Source organism: Microplitis mediator, chromosome 5, assembly GCF_029852145.1.
Source record: "Microplitis mediator isolate UGA2020A chromosome 5, iyMicMedi2.1, whole genome shotgun sequence".
NCBI lineage: Eukaryota > Metazoa > Arthropoda > Insecta > Hymenoptera > Braconidae > Microplitis > Microplitis mediator.
Window position 1 is genome coordinate 11,510,143 of NC_079973.1, and position 24,320 is coordinate 11,534,462.

At 27.6% G+C, this 24,320-nt stretch overlaps 2 long non-coding RNA genes across 4 annotated transcripts in view; one reads left to right on the top strand and one right to left on the bottom strand.

Moving 5' to 3' along the window:
• LOC130668368 (uncharacterized) overlaps positions 1-11,365 on the bottom strand; it is a 30,249-nt gene extending 18,884 nt beyond the window's left edge. The window contains exons 1-2 of one of the 3 annotated variants that reach the window (XR_008990003.1): positions 11,245-11,361; positions 5,214-5,896 (exon numbers count right to left, since the gene is read on the bottom strand). This is a non-coding gene — a long non-coding RNA (uncharacterized LOC130668368). Of the gene's footprint in view, positions 1-5,213; positions 5,897-11,244 lie in introns of all 3 variants that reach the window. The other 2 variants (XR_008990005.1, XR_008990004.1) reach the window with 2 other exon arrangements.
• Positions 1,993-22,437, top strand: LOC130668369 (uncharacterized). The gene is made up of 6 exons (XR_008990006.1): positions 1,993-2,551; positions 10,677-10,949; positions 11,254-11,455; positions 17,800-18,071; positions 18,465-18,528; positions 21,580-22,437. It is a non-coding gene; the product is annotated as an uncharacterized LOC130668369 (long non-coding RNA).
• Positions 22,438-24,320: the final 1,883 nt, after the last annotated feature.

Sequence of the window (24,320 nt, forward strand, 5' to 3'; positions counted from 1 at the left end):
AGCGGAAAGTTCCGTCCTAAAAATATATTAAAATTTTTCTACCTCTAATTTAATTAAATTAATTGCAAGAATATTTTTTCAATCTTTTAATTTATCCATAGTAACTTGGAAAATTATAATTATAAAATTATACTTTCAATATGTATTCTGAAAACATGAATAAATTCTACTCAAAGATAACGCATGTCTTTTGGTTATTCCATTATACACGGCTTTATTATGCTATATATAAATCAAAATTGTTTCTACGTTGCTGAATATTGCTCGCTAAAAATATAGTGTCACTTGTAATATATTTTATGAACAAAAAAAAAAAACATTTTTGAGTAATGTACATTAGGGTGTTTAAAAAAAAAAAAATTATTTTTTTTTCTCGCAACAGGTTCAAAAGTTTAATTTAGATATAAAAATACGCCTGTCAAAATTAGAGCTCTTAATATTAACGAAGTTCCACATCGCACTTCTATATTTTCCATAAGAATAACATGGAAAAAATTGGTTTTGCATCTTCTAGTTTTTATAACTAGCTGACGATGCGTCGAAAGAAAAATGCAAAGGCATAATTTTATAGGGAATTGAATGCTCTACAAAAAAGGTCTCTTGTCATTTTTTGATAAATCCATGTGTTCAGAAGTTATTAGAGCTAGAAATAAAGTTAAAGATCTTTTTACTTTTTCAGCGAAACTATCAGACTTATTACAAAATGTTGCAGGGTCTTTTGTGTTGACAATTTTATTCTCTACAAAATATTATCAGTAAAGTTTTTTCAAATTCCGCATTGTTTTCTAGTTATTTTCATTTCAATGTCGAGTTAATGAAATCGATCAGAACACTACTTTTTGAAGAGCTTGAAATTAAAATGAAAATAACTAGAAAACAATGCGGAATTTGAAAAAACTTTACGAATAATAATTTGTAGAAAATGAAATTTTCAACAAAAAAGACTTCACAACATTTTATGATAAGTCTGATAGTTTCGCCGGAAAAGTTAAAAGATCTCCAACTTTACTTCGAGCTTTAATAACTTTTGAACAAATGGATTTTTGAAAAAATGATAAGAAACCTTTTTTGTAGAGCGTTAAATTTCCTACAAAAATTCATTTTAGTCTATTCGAACTATTGATTCGTTAACGAGTTAAGAATACTCAAAGTTGAAAAAAAAATTTCCCTCGTTATTTAAATGGGAAATCGAATTTTTCAATTAGCTAGGTCTGTAATCGACATTAGAATTTTTTTTCTTGCGCGAAAATTTTTTTTTGTGTTAAACTATGATTTTTTCCACATGCACTTAAAAAAAAAAAAATGACGCACCCTAATATACATATTTATCGTTAGTTATTAAATCCATATATATTTGAATTATTATCATGTCTTCAGTATAACATTTACGATATCAATAATTTTACAATTTTACAGTATACGACTGTTTCCCATTTCTGTTGTAGAAAAAAAAAAAACCGTCGCTCCAGGTATATGATTTTATAAAAGAACCCTCGCTCGACCATAAAACGTCTAAAGTCGACAAAATTTATGACCCGAAAAGTGAAAGCTCCCTATGTCAGAGAGTATCGGTACCTCACTACAGGACGCGTCTAAAATTTTTAGAGAAAAATCAAACAATTCTCATCTACGCTAGTTCCTCTACTGTGCATTTATTTTAGGTAACGTAGTCTTAGTAGCAGTAACGGTCGACAATGATAATTTATGTTAATGGATGTTATACGAATACCAGAGAGATCTATCCAGCAATATTTCGAGCAGTCTATGACATGCTGCCAAGAAGATTGGGTGTGTTGACGTTCTCTTGTTGTTAAATATTTTAATCAAGTCTTGTTAAGTTGTTTAATCTTTAATTAAAATTTTCTAATAAGTGCTTTATTATCATTTGATTCGTCACGGCGTATTTATCCCCACCTAAACATCAGCGCCATCACTGTTTGACGCTCAATTTTTTTAATTCAGAGTAATGGCGACGCCCAGTTCAATTTCATCCCCTAGACGCAGAAGCAGAGCTGCGCAAATATCATGTACTCACAAATGCTGGCAAAATTATCCAAGAATGTGCAAAGTCAAATTTCAAAATGTGTTGTTTGTCTTAAATATAATTTGCGATGGCGCGTTTCCGAATTTGGCGCCTAATTCTATCAAATTTAAGTCTACGAAAAAGAAAAATGTTTATAAATTCCGATAAAAAAAAAGTTGTGTTTGAGTGCAGTGAAAAGTGTTGATTTGTTGCTGCTAAAACGATATTTCAATAGCTGACCTCGAAAAAGTGGATTGAAAAAATATATAATCATTTTAGAAAAAAATTTAACGATTAATTTTTCTGAAGACATCTACATTTTTCGAAGTGATTTTTGAAATCAACAGGAGCGACCATTTTTTGCAAAAGTATTTTAATTGTCAGACCAGAAGGTGGAGCAAACTCTTCTTTGACGCCGATCGATTTGCGTCAGGCTAAGACGCAGTATACTACGACGTTTGATCTTATGTATTTTCATAGGAATTAGTCAAAGTTAATAGTTGACTCTTATCAACGATGTTTGTATAGGTAAATTTATTTTTACACTATAGTCTTTATAAATATTATTGTTGTATTCAGTCTAAGCCAGGTGGTCACTTTTTAAAAAAACGTAAAATTTAATTATATTGGATATAATTATTAGATTATTACTTACCAGAACATTTGAATGAAAATTCCCATTATAATACATAGTTGTATACAATTTTTGACAGTCAGTTGAATATGTTAATTATTTTAATCGAAAATTAAATATATATTTTTGGAATTTGAAATATTCAGCACCGGATAATTGTTGAACGAGCGTTTAATTTATTCAAAAAATACGAGACGGAAAAAAAATTATGGAAACGGTTTCTATAATTCTATGAAATTTTTTTCTATACCAACATAGGAATTATGACCATGAATTATAGGAGCAGTTCCTATAATTATAGGAATGTTTCCCATAATTGTAGGAACAGTTCCTATAATTATGGGGTTTCCACCCATAATATTATAGGAATGGTTCCTATTATTATAGGAATGGTTCCTGTAATATTATTGGAATCATTCTCATAATATATAGAAATGAATTCTATATTTTATAAGAATCATTCCCATTAATTATAGGAACCATTCCCATAACATTATAGGAACCGTTCCCATCGCATTATAGAAATGGTTCCTATTACTATATGAATGGTTCCTATATCGTATAGGTATCATTCCCATACATTATAGGAACCATTTCCATACCATTATAGAAAACATTTCCATCACATTATAGGAATGGTTCCTATTACTATATGAATGGTTCCTATGTCTTATAGGAATCATTCCCATACATTACAGGAACCATTCCCATCGCATTATAGAAATGGTTCCTATTACTATATGAATGGTTCCTATATCTTATAGGAATCATTCCCATACATTATAGGAACCATTTCCATAACATCATAGAAATGGTTCCTATTACTATAGGAATGGTTCATATATCTTATAGGAATCATTTCCATAATATATAAAAATGAACCCGATATTTTGTAGAAATCATTCCCATAAATTATTGTAACCATTCCCATTACATTACAGGAATGGTTCCTATAATAGTATGGGAACTATTCCCATAATATTATGGGAATAGTTCTCATATCATGAGAATGGTTCCCATATATTATGGGGACCGTCCCTATAATAGTATGTGTACAATTCCTATACCATTATGGAAACTATTCCCATAATGCATAGCTAAAGTTCGCATAATTTTCTTTCCGTGTACTTATTTGATAATAAATTTTTTAAACTCTGTCTGGAATGAAGGAACTGAAGAATCGACGGGCCCGCAAAGAGACAAAAATAAAGATAGATTCATAAAACTTTTTTAAAAAAAGCATTATTAAGCTATGCGAGGTCGATATTTGGGCTCAAAATAAATCATCAAAAAGAAAATCATTAGAATTTATATTTTGAATTGATAACATAATTTTTATTCAAAGGAATGAATGTTATAATTAAAATTTTTAATTATTGATAATTTTTTTTAATTTAAATGAACAGGAAACAATGAAATCGTTTTGACTCAAATTCAACCTTGAATAATTTTCAAAAGAGTAAATTTAGCAAAAAATGTTAAGAGACCTTTTTTACAGAGCATTAAATTTCCTTCAAAAATCTGTCATGGTCTTTATTAGATATTTATTGATTCGTCAGTTACAAAATTCAAAAGTAAAAATGTTAAATCGAAAAAATATATCAATTTATTAAGCTTAATTAATTGGAAGCGGCTTGTCTGACGAAAATTTTCAATCAGACTTTTTTCGTAGGGAATTCAATTTTACATAAGAATAAGTGAAAATGAATTTTTTTTACTCCAATATTTTAGCAATTCCGACGTAAAACATCAAATTATGAATTAAAATTAAAAATCGCGATGATAGATCTCTTAAAATTAATATTAAGGGCTCAAACTTTCATGAAATTTTTTTTTTGTCATTCTGAATAATATTTTCGATATAGCTATGAAAAAAAAATAGTCAATTTTTTTGGCCCAGTCTAGTATACACAGTTGAAAATTTTGTGTTCTTGTGTATAAAAATTCAATGGTTGAATATTTTGTGTCAATTATTTGACACCATCAAGTGCAAATTTAACTAAAGTTGAATGTGTGATCTGATCTCAACAAGTTTTGAACCTGTATTATTGTTTGACACAAGTATAATGTGTTAAATTAACACAACAAATTGAGTGGACCGTCTGGGACATACAATTTGTGTTGAATTTAACACAAATTTTTTAACTGCGTATTTAACATAATTTATGTTCTAATTCCTGGTGAAAAATCTTATTGTTTCTCAGTGTAATAAGTAATATTGTTAAAGTGTTAAATAGCAGATCAATTCGAAATTACAAAGTAACTCAGTGAAATGTGTCGATTTAACAAAAAGTAATCAGCTCAAAAAATTTAACACAGATACACAATATTTTTTGCTATCTATAAAAATGACTTGTAAATTAATTTGTACGCACAACACATGTATCATTAACAAAGTCAATATACATTAGTTGAAGAATTATTCAAGTACACATACATTGCATATATTTTCACACTTTTAAATTAGGTCTATTGATGACACATTGTGCTGCAATGAATTAATGAGCGCTGGCTTCAAAAAAATAAAAAACACAAAAAAAAAAAAAACGTACATACTTGACATGTTGGTTGACAATGCTAAATGTATAAATTGATGTATTTCCGCAGTAAGTGACGTCATAGGTTCGTCCATGGGAGACATGATACGGCTCCCATTTTTTTTTCTGTCTGCTTTACGGATGGTAGATCCCCACTCTAAGTAATATCAAGGTTCTCATACACTAACCGTATGGGAAGATAGTTTTTATTTGCCTTAGTCACATGGAAATTAAAAGTGACAAGACAATTAAGTTATTTTATTGTACAGTACAATCTACTTACGAGCGATATTTTTGTCTCATTTATAATTGCAGAGAAAATTTCAATTTACGTGAGAGTGAGCCAAGCGTCTGAAGTCGCGTATTATCAGATTGTAGTGTAATATATACATATACATATATTTTTATTATGTTATTATTTAATACGGTATAAATTTCTTTATGAAACTTTTTGGGTAGTAGTTTTTATAGCCTCAAGTAACGTAGTTCGGCTCCGCTCTAATCGAAACCGGAAAAAATTAATGACCTTGAATGCCGCTCAGCTTCACTTCCACGAGAACTGATACGAATTTTCATATCATCAACACTCTTAAATAAACTTAAAATACTTATGGTCATATATATTTTAGAAGGACATAATTTACAAATTTAACAATAAATTTTTTGAACACAGTTCTCTTTTCCCGCGTGAAAATTCCAAATCTGAAAAGTATATAAATATTGCAATGTAATACCCGCATGGAAAAGCTATATATTGTTAAAAGTATATAAAAAAATATATGGTGAATATGTGATAAATATATAGCGGCAAAAATATCTATATTGAAAAATATATGTTCTTTACATATATTGGATTATATATTTATAATAATACATTTACTTGTATATAATGTTTTGTATTTTTCTATATATATTATCTCATATAATGCTCAATATATTCTTGTCATATATGGATGGTATATATATAATTTATAAGTATAATATAATAAACTTAATATATATTTCCATATATTTTGACTCATATAATTAGTGGTATATGGTCTCTATATAATTGATTATATATGAAAGAATATATATGTTTAAATATATGGTTAGCGGTATATTGGAATTATATTTTTCTAATATATTAAAACTTGTATTTTTCGCAATATATTGAAAATTTTATTTTTTCAATATACTTTTTCAATTTCTACACAAATCCACAAAAAAAGCCAAATTTACTATTTTTTTTTTTCTTTTCATTGACCTTACATTTACTGAATAACTAACGCAATAACCTAAGAAAAGTAAAAAAAGTGCCATATATTTTACAATATACTGGAAATCATATATTTTGCAATATACTGGAAAACATATATAAAAAATATAAAAAATACTATATATTAATTAATATACTACTTTCAATATAATATATCAATATAAAAAAAGATATATTAAAATATATATGTAAAACATACATAAAAAAAGTCATATATTGATAAATATATTGGTAATTTATTCTAGCAATATATTTTTTTTCAATATATTATCATATATTAATACGGCAAAAATCTAAATATGATTTTATATATTGTACATTATAATATTCATATATTCTATCATATATGTTTTCACATATAAAGTTTTTTTATGCGGGTATACCCACATGAAAAAAAATTTATATGTGAAAAAATATACTTTAAAATATATGAATATTTTAATGTGATATATTGCACAATATATAAAATAATATTCATATTTTTGCCGTATTAATATATGATAATATATTGAAAAAAAATATATTGCTACAATATATTTATCAATATAACTTTTTTGATGTATGGTTAGCATATATATCTTGGTATATTTTATTATATATCGATACATTGTATTGGAAGCAGTATATTTATTAATATACAGTATGATGTATATTTTTTATATGTTTTCCAGTATATTGCAAAATATATGGTACTTCATATATTTTGCAATGTATAACGTCCGACATATTGCAAAATATATGGCACTATACATATTTTTCGTACTATGGTATGTTACATGATAAAAAACATGCATATTAGTTTGTAATTTTCATTTCTATGCTATCGGGCAGTTTCTCAAAAAATATAGATATAGAAACACTATAATTTTCAATATATCGAGAAAAATATAATGTTTAATATATTGGAAAAATATAACTTCAATATACCGCAAACCATAGATTTAAACATATAAGCTCTTCTATGTATGATCAATTATATACAGACAATACATCACTAATTATATGAGTCCAAATATATATAAATTTTATTATATTATACTTTATAAATTACATATATACCATCCATATATGACAAAAATATATTGAGCATTATATGAGATAATATATATACACAGAAAAAACAGTTAACTTGAATCAAGGAAAATATTCTTGATTCAAGAATTTTTTTTTGATCGATTCGGAAGATAAAAATTTACTTGCCTCAAGTAAACAATTATCTTCAAATTTTTATCTTGAATCAAAATTTTATTTCTCACGTCAACATATTTTTACGCTTAAATCAAAAAATTTTCACTTGTTCCAAGAGTTTATATTTCTTAAAGTAAGAGATATTTATTTTGGAGCAAGATACATTATTTTTTTGTAGCAATATTGCATTTTTTTGGTTAAAGAAAATAAAATTTCTCGGAACAAGTGCTATTCTTTTTCACGCAAGAATTTTTGTATTCTCCGACCAAGAAAACAAAAGTTGCTCAAGCCAAGAGAAAAAATTTCTTGGGAGAAAAGATCGATATAGAGAAGGGGAAAGTCACCGGTGCTAGACAGCAGCAGCGGGAGTAGTTCGGTGCTCGCCACGAGATCGCGCCTACGACATGTAGTGTCCCTGGAAAGACATTTATTTCAGAAGTTTTATATTCCAAATTTCATGACGATTTTATTCGAGTACTCTTCTGTCATTTGACAGAACTACAAGTACCCTTTTGAATTGTACTATAGTATATCCTATAATACATCATGACTTTAATATTTAATATTAAAGTTTACTTGAAATTCAAGTCTTGAATAATTTTGCTCGGAAAAAAAAAAAACAATTACGTTTCAGATTAAAAAAAAAAAAAAAAGAATTAATACGTCAACCCGTCGGAGAGAGAATAGATTTTTGACTAAGAAAAATTTAAGTCTTTATTGAAGAAGCAAACTTTTGGAGCAAGAAATTTTTTTTTCTTGGCCCAAGCAACTTTTATTTTCACTTAAGCAATTTATTTTTCGGAGCAAGAGAATTTTTTTCTTGGCCCAAGAGTTTTTTTTCTTTTAATCAAGACGTTTATTTTTTGGAGGAAGAAAATTTTTTCCTTGGGCCAAGAAATTTTTTCTGAGCCCAAGTCAACTTTTTTTCGTTCAAAACTTTGATTTTTTGGAGTAAGAAATTTTTTTTTCTTGGGGCAAGAAAAAGTTTTTTGGCCGAAGTTAAACTTTTTTTCGTTCAAAACGTTAATTTTTTGGCAAGAAATAACTTATTTTCTTTAGCCAAGAATTTTTTTTCTTAAACTAAGAAATTTTCAATTTCGCTTTAAAAATAAATTTTTTTGGAGCAAGAGAATTTACTGTCTTGAACCAAAAAAAAGTTTTTGAATCAAGTGTTTTACTTTTATTGAATCAAGAAAGAAAATTCGGAAGACAATTTTTTTCTTGAACCAAGTTAACTGTTTTTTCTGTGTAGAGAAATATCAAACATTATGTAAAAAGAAATATATTATCAAAAATATATAATCCAATATATTATTAAAAATATATAATCCAATATATGTAAAAAACATATATTCATTAGGGTGGCCCAAAAAAACCGACTATTTTTTTTTTTTCGATCTCGCATGAAAATTTGTTGGTTTACGATGTTTTAAGAAGCCTCTCAAAAAATCAGCTCGATAAAAAATTTTTAAGAGGTCGCTCACGAATTTTGAAAATATCAAAAATAATCGAAATTCGGATTTTTATTTCTAAATTTTTTTTTTTCTCGTGGCAGCAATAGTTTATATTTGTGAAATCATAACTACGCTGAGAATTTCAGCCCAAAATTTAAATATTTAAACCTCGCTCAAGAATTTTGAATATTAACTGATAATATGTAACTAATAGTTTGAATTAGTTTTTATAACTAAATTATTGTCATTTCACTTCAATATAACTTTTGCATAACCGAAAATATACAGGACAGTCTTAAACGATAAAATTTGGTAAGTTTTGAAAAAGCGAAAAAACCTACAAATTGAATTAAAAAATGAAAAAGTATGCAAATAACTTATTATTTCTATTTCTCGGGTTGTATTTTTATTAATTATGATACAAATTCATGGTAAAAAAATTGAGAAGCTTTATTATTAATATTCAAGGGTCGCTCGAAAACATCCAAGAGACAGTACTCGGAAACATTAAAAATTCTTGAGCGACGTTTAAATATTTAAATTTTGGGCTGAAATTTTCAGCGTGGTCATGGTTTCACAAATATAAACTATTGCTGCTACGAGAAAGAAAAAAATTTAGAAATAAAAATCCGAATTTCGATTATTTTTAATATTTTCAAAATTCGTGAGCGACCTCTTAAAAATTTTTTATCGAGCTGATTTTTTGAGAGGCTTCTTAAAACATCGTAAACCAACAAATTTTCATGCGAGATCGAAAAAAAAAAAATAGTCGGTTTTTTTGGGCCACCCTAATATTCATATATATATATTTTTGCCGCCATATATTTATCACATATTCACAATATATATTTTTATATATTTTTAACAATATATAGCTTTTCCATACGGGTATATTGTACAATATATAAAGTGATATTTATGTTCATTTCATATGAAACCCGTGTAAAAAAAATTCGCTTCAAAAACGTTCATGGCAGCGAACTTCGAAAATTGAGACAATTTTGAACTTTAAGGTGACATTTTTGGAACTTTGAAAAAATTATGAAATAAAAAATTTTCAACTAGTGGAAGAAATATTTTCTGAGGCGTGAAAAAAAATTCTTGCGTCAAGAAACTTTTTTTGTCTTATAAAAATTTTTGTATTCAATTCGTAAACAGAAAAAAAGTATGTCTTTGCGCGAAAAATTTTTCCTCGCTCTAAGAAAATTTTTACTTGACCTAAGAAATTTTTCGCATTATGAATTGAAAACGAAAATTTTCTTGGGATGACAAAGAATTTTTTGAGGTAAGAAAAAATTTTCTTGAGCCAAGAAATTATTTTTAGTCCTAAGAAAAATTTTGTTTTCATTTTTTAATGCGAATTTTTTTTTGCGCCAAGAAATTCTTTTTTTCTGTGTATTAAAATGAACGAATGAAGTTAAAAATTTCCAAGAAAACTATACTCCCATTTTTATTGAAAATGAAGTAGAATATAAAATCTTTCTAATTGTAGATTCGAGTTTATGTCAGTTTATAGAATACAAAAAAATTATTCGTATGTATTATTATTGGAATGAGCTGATTTTTGTCAATTTCATTTTAGAGACGCCATAAGACTAACATGAAGGGCCAGTAGGGGATTCTATAACTGAGAAGAGAAAGGGAACAGAATGATGCCGGCTGGTAAGCAGATGGCTGCTCCGTTTATTGGTTTATTCGTCGGTAACGGCGATGTGTTCCGCCCGAATAAAGTTTCTTAAGTGTGGTCGAGGACGAATTCTATGATGGTGTACAAATCTACTGATTTAAATAAAAAAAAAAAAGATTTTTTTGGTTTAACGTCAGTAATCGCGAAAGCTATCGATAAATTCACCAGGTATGTAAATGTAAATAACATCGCGAAACCGGTAGTCCATAACAAGTTTGTGTTGTGAAAATATGACTTAACTTTACACATATATACATACATACATATATATGTATACATCGATATTCTAATATTAAACAAAAATACTCCACCTGAGAAAACACTTTTCGTTTATTGTTTTGCAATTAATATCGTAAGCAAGCTACGAAAAGTTGTCTGTCAGAATACGATATTTGATACAGAGAACTTATTTTAGTATAAATAATAAACGTAAGTCAGTTGACAAGCTTAATGCAATTCTTACCTTTTGCAGTCAAACGCAGAGATTCAAGAAACGAAAAAGCCCATCAATGGAGGCGCAAAGTGAAAATTAAACGAAAAAATGAATTCGAGAGTTCGTGAAATCAAATCAAACTTAAATGGTGGATAGAATGGTAGCATCCCAGTTACAGCGTCAGCATCATTTTATTTAATCTAGAATGATGGCGCTATGTGGACGAACGCCGATCAATACGGTACATGTATATTACGTTCAACATATTTATAATGAAACAATCGACCAGTCACTTACATCATAATTTCAGTTTATAATTTTTTATTCCTTAAAAGTAGGGAAAGGGGGGGCAAAACGGGATACTTAACGAAAAATTTAGTTTTTAGGCACATAAATATCGTAAATTGGCTTCATTTTGATTCTATTTGAAATAAATATAACGAATTTTAGACTGCCATCAGAAAAAAAATTTTTATTTCCTGCGGGCAAAATGGGATACCCCAAAGAAAAGTAAATTTTTTTGTTTTTTTTCAAGTGAATAAAATTGATGTAATAATGTCTTTCTAAATTGATGTAAGTAATAAAATTTACGTGTTTCGGACGACGATACTCAATTTATCTGTGATTATTGTAAATAATTTTAGAGATTTATCTTTCATTAACGATGAATCAGTTATACATCGTTATCGTTATTTATTATAAATTTTAATACTTATGTTAAAAATAATGTTAGTTAGTTTTCATTCCAAATAAATTATTTTTATAAGAGAAATAATTAAATATTAAATATTAGAAAATTAACATAACTGATAATAATGTGATATTATAGCACTAAAGTTATAAAATATTACAAAATTATGACAGTTACAATGTAACAGTTAAAATTGTGATGATTACCAATGTTACAGTTTTAGAGTTTTTATTACTATTATTGTTGTTATTGTTCTTGAGTTAATTAAAGAAATAAATTTCTTAATTTGTGATACTTCCTGAAAATAAATTTGTAGTACGATAAAATTTGTACATTTTTTTCATTTATACTTTTCGCAAAAAATATAAAAATGTTTTTTTTTTAGCTTTTAATAGTGTAAAATGATACTAGATGTCATTTTTGACCATTTTCGAAAGTTTTTCGAGAAAAAAAAAATTTTGACGAAATTTTGAGGGTATCCCATTTTGCCGGCCTATCCCGTTTTGCCCCCCCCTTCCCCTCATAGAAGATATATTTATTCAACAAGTTTAATTGTTGTACATTCAACTTTTTTTTAAACATAGGGGCGGGAGGAGCAAAGTAGGGTACACTCAAAATTTTATAAGAAGCGTTTGAATTTTGAACATTCGAAAATCACTTCTGTAGATAAAATTGAGCATTATTTGATTTATCTTTATTGTTTTTGAAAAATTTTGCTTTTGTAAAAAAATAGTATGAAATGAATTTAATTTTTTTTTTCTTATTAATTTGCAATAAAAGAACTTTCAGTTCCAAATTAAATCAGATGTATTTCAATAATCGACTAAAATATTTACAATTTATATAATTTTGAAATTTAATTAACTCTTGATAACTTTTTAAATCATTAGTTTAATTACTATTTAATTGTCTTTTTAAAAATATCTTCTTCGGAATTAGAACTAACCTAACTCGGGTCAAAAATAAAACTTGATTGACACTTGGTTTACAAAGTCGAAATTTTGAGCCGTTTTCCACAAGACGAAGTCAACTTTTTTCTACAGAGATATGAAATACATTGAGTTTTCGCCTTGGTATAAACAACTGACTTAGTCACGATTTAAGACGAAAAAGTTTAAATCAAGTCCAAATTCACTTGGTTTAGACTTATTCGACTTAAATTTTAAGACGAAAAAGTCAAGATCAAGTCGAAATTGACTGGGTTTAGACTTATTCGATTTAAATTATAAGACGAATAGGTCAAAACTAAGGTGAAATAATTTTTATACATTAAGGCAAAAGTAAGACACGAATAAATAACTTTTTTTCTACTTGATTCAGCAAGTCAAAAGTGAGGTGAATGACTATCGTACTCGAAGTAAAGACGAATAAGTTCAAACTATGATCAAAAAATACGAATAAGTTGAAATAAGTTGAAACTAAGATGAAAAAAGTTCAAAAAGTTGAAAAAATTTAATTGAAGTCGAAAAAGTCGTGATCTTATTGAAAAATCGTCGATAAATCCGTAATTTCAAAAGAAAATAAGGCGAAGCGAGTCTGAATCAAGATTTATTTTTGACCCAGGAAATCTTCTATTTTGAAGTTAATAATAAATAGTGATTAACAAAAAAAAATTAACAACTTCAAGTAGGCAGTCAAACTTTTTCAAAAATTGAAGGTGTCAGTCGCGAAATTATGTGAATTACGTATAAGAAAATTTAATCAAATTAAATCAGAAATTTTTCATTTTCACCTCTTTTATGTGGTACACATTTTGCCCGCAAAAAATAAAATGTTTTTTTTCAATGAAAGCTGAAAATTTTTTTCAAATGACGGAATGTCATTTAAAAAAAAGATTTGACGTATTTGAGTACCCGAAAACTTAGTATTTCTCTAAGTACCCCGGTTTGCCCCTCCCCCTCCCCTATTATTCAGTTCACAGAGAAACACTCCTACAAAAACATATAGCATATCTTGAGGCACAGTGACAGAAATATGTAAAAATAATAACAAAGTAGTTGATTAACGATTTAAATAATTGAATTTAAAATGAAACAATTTAATTGCTAAGTCACCGATAAAATTAGGACTGATTATTGTAGACTTTTTTGTAATGAGATGATGTTCTTATACTTATAATTAAAAAAGACGATCCAAAACGATTCAATTTTCATCATACTATATAAATTAGGGTGGGCCAAAAAAAACCGACTATTTTTTTTTTCGAGTCTCTTATAAAAATTTGTTGGCTTAAGATGTTTTAAGAGGTCACTCCAAAAATCAGCTCGATTAAAAATTTTCAAGAGGACGCTCACGAATTTTGAAAATATCAAAAATGATCAAAATTCGTATTTTTTGGTTCTAAATTTCTTCTTTCTCGTGGCAGCTATAGTTTATATTTATGAAATCATGACTGCACTGAAAATTTCAGTCCAAAATTCAAATATTTAAACGGCGCTCAAGAATTTTGAATATTAACTGATAATATGTAACTAATACTTTGAATTACTTTTTGTATTTTTTTATAACTCAATTATTGTCATTTCACTTAAATATAACTTTTGCATAACCGAAAATATACAGGACAGTCTTAAACAATAAAATTGGGTAAGTTTTGAATAAGCAAAAAAACCTAAAAATTTAATTAAAAAATAAAAATGTATGTAAATAACTTATTATTTATATATCTCGGGTTGTAGTTTTATTCATTATGATACAAATTGATGGTGTAAAAATTGAGAAGCTTTATTTTTAATATTCAAGGGTCGCTCGAAAACATCCAAGAGACAGTACTCGGAAACATTAAAAATTCTTGAGCGCCGTTTGAAAATTTGAATTTTGGGCTGAAATTTTCAGCGTAGTGATGATTTCATAAATATAAACTATAGCTGCCACGAGAAAGAAGAAATTTAGAACAAAAAAATCCGAATTTCGATCATTTTTAATATTTTCAAAATTTGTGAGCGACATCTTGAAAATTTTTTATCGAGCTGATTTTTGGAGAGGCTTCTTAAAACATATTGAATCAACAAATTTTCATAAGAGACTCGATAAAAAACAATAGTTGTTTTTTTTGGGCCACCCTAATATAAATAGATATCCATTCATCATTGAGTAAATCGTCTTGTTTAAGTAGGGATAATAGTGGCTTTTACAGGCTTTAATACCAAGAGTCGAGTAATATTTTAAAAACAGCTTATTTCAAGTCTAATGCAATGTAAATACTTTGAAAAAGGTTGAAAAAGGTCAAAGAGTTAAATTCCTAACACATTGAGTGGAATGTGTGTTGACATTTAACTGAGGATTTTGACACTTTCACAGATTTAAGTGATGGATTAACGTGACCGTTCTAACCAGATTATAGATATTCCTTTTTAAGTAGCTTTCTTCATGTTTTACAAAGCAGGTATATCTCATTACAAATTTTTCAAATCGGCTTAACTGTAGTTTAAGAAGTATACAATTTCAAATAATCAGTTAAATATGCAATGATATTCATTAACAAGAGATTTTCTGCACAATTACTTTTTTCACTGATTGATTTTGTAGTCAAAAAATAGAATTTAATATACCTTATATATAAGGTGTTCTACGTCGAATCGTCAAGGTCATGACAATGGCCATTTTGACGTAGCTAATTTTTTATGTGATTTTAAATTAAAAATTTTTTAATGACTGTAACTTTTTAACAATATAAGTTTTAATATATTTAGATTAATATCGACGTGTTCTATCGAGTTCTAGAGCTGATTAGATTTTGAAATCGATTGATCGTGTCGTTTTTATAACATTTAAAAGGAAACAAAATTTTTTCTTTGGATTTTTCAAAAATCTCAGTCTATTTGATCGAATGCTCTAAAGTTATTACCATTCAAATCAGTTAATTAGTTTAAAAGTTATAAAAAACTTACGCATATACACACACACACACACACACAAATACATGTGAGCGCACAAAGGAATAACTTCATAGATCTTCAAAATTTCAACATCTGATGAAAATTTGTTTTTCGAAATTCGGGGCGTAAACAATAATTTTTCAAATTTCCCGCACTGAGAGAACAATTCATTTGAGCCAAATAGATAGATTTATTTGACTGAACAAAATCATTTAGGGGAAGGGGGGGGGGGGCAAAACGGGATAGGCCGGCAAAATGGGATACCCTCAAAATTTCGTCAAAATTTTTTTTTCTCGAAAAACTTTCGAAAATGGTCAAAAATGACATCTAGTATCATTTTACACTATTAAAAGCTAAAAAAAAAACATTTATTTTCATGAAGTATCACAAATTAAGAAATTTATTTCTTTAATTAACTCAAGAACACTAACAACAATAATACTAATAAAAACTCTAAAACTGTAACATTGGTAATCATCATAATTTTAACTGTTACATTGTAACTGTCATAATTTTGTAATATTTTATAACTTTAGTGCTATAATATCACATTATTAACAGTTATGGTAATTTTCTAATATTTAATATTTAATTATTTCTCTTATAAAAATAATTTCTTTGGAATGAAAACTAACTAACATTATTTTTAACATAAGTATTAAAATTTATAATAAATAACGATAACGATGTATAACTGATTCATCGTTAATGAAAGATAAATCTCTAAAATTATTTACAATAATCACAGATAAATTGAGTATCGTCGTCCGAAACACGTAAATTTTATTACTTACATCAATTTAGAAAGACATTATTACATCAATTTTATTCACTTGAAAAAAAAAAAAAAAAATTTACTATTTTTTGGGGTATCCCATTTTGCCCGCAGAAAATAAAAATTTTTTTTCCGATGGCAGTCTAAAATTCGTTATATTTATTTCAAATAGAATCAAAATGAAGCCAATTTACGATATTTAGGTCCCTAAAAAATAAATTTTTCGTTAAGTATCCCGTTTTGCCCCCCTTTCCCCTACATTTGTTTATAGCTAACAAATCTTGGTCGAAAAAAAATTCCGAATAAAGATTTGTTAACTATAAACAAATCACTATTTCATTCAAATGAACCATATCTTTGTCTCCAATTGGGTCCATTCAAATATGGGATTTATATGCCTGAAACAAATCTTATTTGGCTTAATTAAGATTTTTCTTTTTTACAAATCCGTTATATTTTATTTTTGTTATTTTTCATCTTTATGCTCACCTACTCGAGTAACTGTGAATGGATCGATGTAATCCGATTATATTATTTAATTTTTTTTGGTTATCATTGTCAGTTAAAAAAATAATTTTAAGAATAACTAACTTGTAAAAATTGTTAACCCTGTTAATGGCTACGGCTGTCGGGTTTGTTTGTTTATAAATAAATAAATAAATAAATTGTTTTCTTATAGCGGAAAGTTAAAAATTGGTTAAATAAGAAATGGTTGGCCAAAATTCAAGGTTTAGCGTAAAAAGCTCAATAACGATAGCTAAAATTCTACTATCAAAACATTTATAAAATTATTTAATACTACTGTTAGTTCCCAAATCGCACAATAATATCGTCTGAAAATTTTGATTATCATGGATGAGTCATGAAGCAATCGTTTTTTTTAAGGTTTTGAATTAATTCATTTCTGCGGTCGGTCAGCCAAACAGGTTTATAAGCCTTTAATTATACATGATTACTTCATTTTTTCATTACTTATGAGTCATTAAAAAAGAATTGGTAATCGATGATGATAAACAGTTTTTTTTTATATTGTTCTTTAGTTATTTATAAGGTAATCGGTGTTTCTATCCGCGGACAAAAATATCCTTCACAAAATATCCTCAGACAAAATATCCTTGCGACTGAACATTATCGCGTTTTTTAAAAAAATTCCTTTATTTTCAATCGTTTCTTAACTTGTATCAGTAATTTCAATCACCAGACAATTGCTAAAAAATTGATAATCTTTTTCGAATTTTCAGTGAATGTAAATGACACTATAACCGGGTGATCTAAAAAAAACAGCAGAGTCACGAGCGTAAACATGAATACAAGAACGAGAAGAATAATACCGCTATAAAGGAGCGCACATGAATTGGCAGGATAAGCTGCGTCATGTTTGACCCGTTAACAACGGATCGATCTTAAAGTCAAAGTCAATCGAATGCTGTCAACGATAGTGCAAGTGAAATGATATATATACTGTTGAGATAGTCCTCGTTTAAAAACACTTATGTTCAAAAATGATTTATGGGTATGAATTTTCACACTATTTTTTAATAAAACTCAAGCACATTATACACTGAGAAAACAGTTTATTTGATTCCAATGAATAGATTTATTTGAAACTATTGAGAAGTATTTATTTGAGATTAATAAACTTTGTTTATGTAATATAAATATTTAATAAAATCGTTTAATTAACAAAAAATTACACTGCGGCTCGTGGTGCTACGGTCACCACCATCCAAATAAAGATTTGTTTACGATAATCAAATCTTTACTAGATTCATTCAAATGAATACTTTCATTAAACCATATCTGTGTCTCATAAATGAATTTATTTGTCTCAAACAAATTGTTCTCTCAGTGTATTTACGAAGTGAAAGTATTGGATAAGTCTAATGAACTTTTTTTTTTGCTTTAGATTATAAACGAAGTGGGAAGACTATATTAGTATTTTGACTAATACCTAAAAAAAAATCATTGTGGTAAGAATTCAATGTTGAATTATGATAATTATACACTGTAAAAAATTTGCGGAGTGAACGAAAAGTGGATGATTTTTTATTTGTTCACCCCCATTCGGAGTGGATTTGAATCCAAAGGGGAGTACTGGAAAATATTTATTATAAAAAAATTCGGCAGAGCACAATCGTAGCAAAAACGCGTGGAGTGAATTACTCATGAGCAAGATCACGTCAAGTGGACCCCCCATTTTCCACTTGGTCATGAAAATTAAGTCTATGTATTTTTTTCGTATGTAGTCACTATGAAAAATTAATCCCTCAAACGATTTTTCAAAATTTTCATTTTAACAACAATTTTTTTTACAATGAAAATTTTGAGTACTTTTAATTAAAAAATAGTAAATCTCAATACAGTGCGCGGCCGAGCGTCTCAAGCTCTACTGCAGCTTTGGTCAGTCATAATTGAAAGTAACATTTAAAACTATTATTACTGAACAAATTTTATTTTTTTTTAAACAATGCCATGAATAATACAATAAAATAATTTTTTATCATTGAGCTAAAACAGGGAAAACTAATTGATAATTAAATTTATTATTAGTAAATAATAATTTAGAAATTATTGACACATTAATTATTTATTAAATAATAATCAGGCAAAAATAAGTAATACTTAAACTTAATTATTAATTAATAACAATTTATAAATTTTTATCAAGTAATTATTGATACATTAATTATTTATTAAACAATAATCAGGGAAAACTGACGAATAACTAAACTCAATTATTAATCAATAATAACTTAGAAATTATTAATATCTATTAATAATAAATTAATTATTTATTAACCAATAATCAGGGAAAACTAACTAATAATTGAACTTTATTATCAGTTAGTTTTCCCTGTTTCAGTTTAATGATAAAAAATTATTTTATTGTATTATTCATGGCATTGTTTAAAAAAAAATAAAATTTGTTCAGTAATAATATTTTTAAATGTTACTTTCAATTATGACTGACCAAAGCTGCAGTAGAGCTTGAGACGCTCGGCCGCGCACTGTATTGAGAACGCTCAGCGACCGGCGCGCGGTGATAAATAAATTCATATTGTTTAAACTAATCACGAGCACTCAAATTTTCTTTTAGGATCTTAAACTTTAATAATTAACGCATGTAACCCATGAAAAAAAGCTTAATTTTTTGACGGAGAAGTCAATGAAATTTTCATTTGTTTACTTAAAAGTTAATTAACAATGGAATAATAAACAAATAATTTTATGCTATTAATATTTTTATAAAATATAGATATTCGACAATAAATCCTGAAAATTTCATTAATTTATCTTTAACGGTTGTTTTGGAATCTATTTTTTAATTAAAAGTACTCAAAATTTTCATTGTAAAAAAAATTGTTATTAAAATGAAAATTTTGAAAAATCGTTTGAGGGATTAATTTTTCATAGTGACTACATACGAAAAAAATACATAGACTTAATTTTCATGACCAAGTGGAAAATGGGGGGTCCACTTGACGTGATCTTGCTCTCATACATAGTGTGCTTTTAAATTTTGATATTTATATTGAGTCCGGAAATAATGACGAGGTCCCTTTGCACATATTTATGAGAAATAATTTGAAAAAATTACAAGCAGCTGATAATGAAAACTTTCACGGTTATGAAGCTAAAGAAATAAAGTTATCATTTTTCATCATGAAGGGGGCTCCTTGTGTGACTACCTGTTTTTAAGCGTTTTTTAAGAATTTTTTTTTGACGACCAATGAAAAGATAGAACTTCGGGTTTTTTATCGTTCATTTATTAATATTTCAAGAGTGCGAAAAAAAAAAAATTTCAAATAAAAATCTGCATTACAACTCAAGTTGTACTGCTCTGAAGACATCCGCCTCGAAAAAAAGTACGCTGATTTCCTCCACAATTTCAGCTCATCGGCTTATGTGAAAAAAAGAATACAAAAGCAGCGTTTTAATCTGTAAGCCAAAATGCATCGAATGAACTTGAATCGTTTGCAAATATTGAAAATTGGGTTTTTGGCAGACTTCTAAAAGAAAAGTTTTAAATTTCATTTTTTTTTTTTTTTTCTGTTACGAGAAAAATAGAAATTCCTACTACGGAATTTTCGGATGATTCTCGATCGTAAGTCTACATGTGTTGAGTCTACCCTATAAATTTCAACTAAATCGGTGGAACTGTTCTCAAGATATGATGGAGGAAAGTTTAAAAAACACAGTTTTGAGAAAAACACGTTAAAAGTTTCAGGTTTGGTTAAAACTATGAAAATCTTAACTTACCATCAATCTGCGATGCCTGGTCCACCGAGTACTTCTTCCTCATCTTTTTGGAAGTCTTTCAAAGTTGATTGCTCTACTCTTGCTTCAATTCAGGCTTTTTTTACTCGTCACAATAGGCTCAGCCTCCTGCCATTCAACTCATCGAAGCTCCGAATATCTGCTTCTTCTAACTCCTGTATCTGTATAACAATTCCGTAGTCCAAAAAATCAGTTTACCAGTATCTTCTGGACAAATGTTAAGAAATCAATTTATGAAAAAAAAATAAAAATCGATTTTTTGAACCCATCACACGGGGGAACCCCCATAATGGAGTTTCACTGAGTCACCAACTGTCATGAGACTTACATCAACCATACCACGAAATTTCATTTAATTTTGTCTTCTAAAAATGGTTCTAAATCCCGACTTGGTAAACCAAGTCTACATCAAGTTTTATTTTTGACCCTTGGTCTGGATAAAAACAAAAGAAGGCAAAATAAATCACTCCGTAGACAGAGTAAATAGGGATTTTATTTTTCTCAACTGAGTGATTGCAATCCTTGCATGCTTAGTGATCTTGATTTCCCTTTAATCTGCATTCTTTCCTATTCGGAATTTCAATTTTAAACTAAACTCCCCTTCGAAAAGAAGTTCACTCCGAGAGGATTAGATGAATAAATAGTCACCCGCAATTTCTTTACAGAGTATTTTAGAAAAGAATAATAACTCAATTTTGAAAATCAAGCTGATACTAATAATTTCTTTTTTCGTTAATTTTCAGTTTTCTGAGCAAAAAATTCAAAATTGTATTCATCTTTGTTGCACTCATGCTGTATACTGGTGGAAACAATTTTTTTTTAGTGTAATTTATTATACTGGGCTGAGAACGAAGCGGATAGAAACAGATAATTGTAATATTTGAAAATAATTATTATACTTTAAAATAAAGGCCCAGTTAATGTTCTACATCTACCCTGTAGATCCGAATTTGTTTGAAAAGAGGCGACAAATTCGGTTCTAGAGAGGTTTGTGTGGTGCATACAGAGCTACAATGGTCTCAATAATTTCTAACAATAACAAGAAAAGTGAGTGAATAAATTGTTCAAGCATTTTATATTAGGTTATTAGTTTAATTTTGAGATATTATATATATAGTTTACTATATCCAAGATGTTTCGTAAAATTGTAAAATAAAGTAAACTGTTATTCAGCAGATAGTATGTAACAGTAACTTTTTCGAAATTAATTGTATTCAAGAGGCGCATGAAGTCTTGATCAAATAAATTCAATAAATAATTACCAAAATTGTGTATTTAACTAGATAAGATATTTTATAATACAATAAAATTTAGCAGAATTAGTATGTAGGGAAGGGTGGGGTAGAGCGGCCCCCCTGAAATTTAGATCAAAAAATAAATTTTTTTTCTTCGCCTAATTACTATAAATCCGATATGTTTGCGCATTTTTACCCCTACGCATGACATTTGGGGCAAAATGAACAAGCCCAAAATTTTGAAAGAGTGATTTTTTCATATTTTTATCGTCAAATTAAAAAAAAATTATTATAATTCCACATTTCTAGCCCTACGCATAACACCTGGGGCAAAATGGACCAGCCGAAACTTCCGAAAAAATTATTTTTTCATATTTTTCCGCCATTTCTCTATGTAAGAAGCTAATTTGGTCACTAAAAATTTATAAAAATAAAACTTTTTTTTTAGTTGATAAATTTTTGAAATAAAGTAAAACTATAGAATTGTTTTTTTTTTTTATTAAATAACAATTAGTAATTAAGGTAATCGATAGTGAACGATTTATCACACCTAAAAAAATTTTTTTTGAGTAACATAAAACCAAAAATAGTTGTCAAGAAAAAGAAATACATTCTTAATGATCAAAACAATTTAAAAAAACAAAAAAATGAAAAAAAAAATTTTTTTATCATTTTTTGGAGGGGGCCGCTCTGCCCCACAAAAAAAATTTTTTTTTTTCAGAATTTTGGCAAAATGTCCATAAATTTGTTCGAAATAGGACACAAGTAAAGTGATCTTATGGTTGAAAGACACAAAAAGTAATAATTGGCTAAGGGGGGCTGCTCTGCCCCACTCGTCCCTACACAGAAAAAAAGGATTTCTTGGCGCAAAAAATTTTTTCTTGTTTTAAGAAAATTTTTACTTGACCCAAGTAATTTTTTGTATTATAAAGTGAAAACACAACTTTTTTTGGGGTAAGATAAAATTTTCTTGGAACAAGAAAAAAATTTTTCAGGCGAGACAAAAAATTCTTGTGCCAAGAAAAATTTTTGTCTTCAATTCATAATACAAAATATTTCTTGCGCCGAGAAATTCTTTTTTTCTGTGTATAAGAAAAAATGTGGGACTTAAGAAAATTCAATGGCTTTAAAAGAGTTGACAAATTTTCTAAGTCCATAATAATTTTACAGTTTTATTTTGGACTTAAAAAAATTTTATCGACTGATAAAAATTGAAAAATTCATGACCAACAAAATGCTGCCTTAAATTAAATTTTAGGCAATGGTGGATAGAATCACAGTTCTAAAATCACTTTAGAAGTATGATTTTACCCTCCCAATGCTACTTTGAGGGCATGGAGATCAAAATTACAGCCCAACTGTGAGCGGCAGGCCTGTTAACAAAAGAATTGAGGGTATCTATGCTAAAACCACATTTCAGATTTCGACTTGGGTCATTCACTCCGCATTCACTCCGGATTTAATCCGCATTCACTCCGCGAATTTTTCACAGTGTAAAAACTAACAGGTGTCTTATTTGATACTGTGACATTGCTCTAACTTTTACAGTTTTGTTTGCAAAGCAACGCGTTACTGTTTGAAAATCCAATAAATGCCCGTACCTACCCGCATGAAAAAACTTTATATGTGAAAACATATATGATAGAATATATAAATATTATAATGTGATATATTGTACAATATACAAAATCATATTTAGATTTTTGCCTTATTAATATATGATAATATATTGAAAAAAAATATATTGCTAGAATATATTACCAATATATTTATCAATATATGACTTTTTTTATGTATGTTTTACATATATATTTTAATATATCTTTTTTTATATTGATATATTATATTGAAAGAAGTATATTAATTCATATATAGTATTTTTTATATTTTTTATATATGTTTTCCAGTATATTGCAAAATATATGGTTTCCAGTATATTGTAAAATATATGGTAATTTTTTTACTTTTCTTAGGTTATTGCGTTAGTTATTCAGTAAATGTAATGTCAATGGAAAGAAAAAAAAATGTAAATTTGACTTTTTTTGTGGATTTGTGTAGAAATTGTAAAAGTATATTGAAAAAATAAAATTTTCAATGTATTGCGAAAAATATAAGTTTTAATATATTAGAAAAATATAATTCCAATATACCGCTAACCATATATTTAAACATATAAATTCTTTCATATAAAATCAATTATATAGAAACCATATACCACTAATTATATGATTCAAAATATATGGAAATAT